Genomic DNA, 1,042 nt, shown 5'->3' on the forward strand with positions numbered 1-1,042 from the left:
AGGAATAGAAGGAACCATGCCTAGACACCGATCCAATGCCTACAGGTTTCCTACTTCTCAGTCTCCTCACCCTAGCCCTAGCCCTAACTGTAACCCTGGGCTTGGGCGAAGATTTCAGTCCTGAGACATGCTGAACCTCCAGGTGTTGATTGGTGGTGGCAGAGTCCTGCTGACAGGGAGCCCTGGCTAGCACCACCCCAATTACTTCGAGACAACGTTATTAAGTGACCTCTCGTGTGGCTGGGGGAAATGATGGTTGGGTAAGTTTCTGTCATACAGGCACTGATGTAGGGGACCCAAATGTCACTTCTCTAGTAATGTGAGTGTTACAGGCAGCAAGGAAACAACATGACAAATGCAAAAAACCAAAGGGAAGCAAGAGCAAACTCAGCCCCGGGCTCCTCCTTGCTCTCAAGCACTTTCACATCAAACAAGAAGAAAGGCCCCCCTTTTGTTTCACTCCGCGTTTGCAATGAAAGGCCTTTTTCTCACCTCTCACACACACAAAAAGCTGTCAGGACAGACCTAGCAATGAAGCCATAAAAAAAACTTCTCCCCACAGGCATCTAATGCTGAGCATGGCCGCTATTCCCATTTGCTTGGCTGAGAGAAGGCCCTGACTGATGCATCTGAGGCCGGTTCTGCCAACAGCCCCGATCTCCTTCCAGCCCTCTGATGCTCCACACAGCTCAGGTTGCAGCAGCGCCCAGCCCACAGAAGCAGATGGGCAGTCCCCACCTCAGCAATTCCGTGACATCGCTGAACAAACAGACAACAATAACACCCAGACTGCCTGAACACATCACTGCTGCTGCTACTGTGGTCACACCCTCTTCCCATTACAAAGCACCAGCCAAAACAAGACGCAGCTCTCCCGGGAAATATAACCAGCAAAAAAAAAAAAAAAAAGGTTCATCAGAAGAAAGCCAGCCCAGATCACAGTAAAGGCCGAATTATGTCACCGAGACAGCTACGAGCCCAAAACTCTTTACAGGCCGTGGGGGACAGCCCAACAGCGCTGCAGGGCACACCGCGGGCAGGC

Source organism: Strix uralensis, chromosome 1 (genome assembly GCF_047716275.1).
Source record: "Strix uralensis isolate ZFMK-TIS-50842 chromosome 1, bStrUra1, whole genome shotgun sequence".
NCBI classification, from domain to species: domain Eukaryota; kingdom Metazoa; phylum Chordata; class Aves; order Strigiformes; family Strigidae; genus Strix; species Strix uralensis.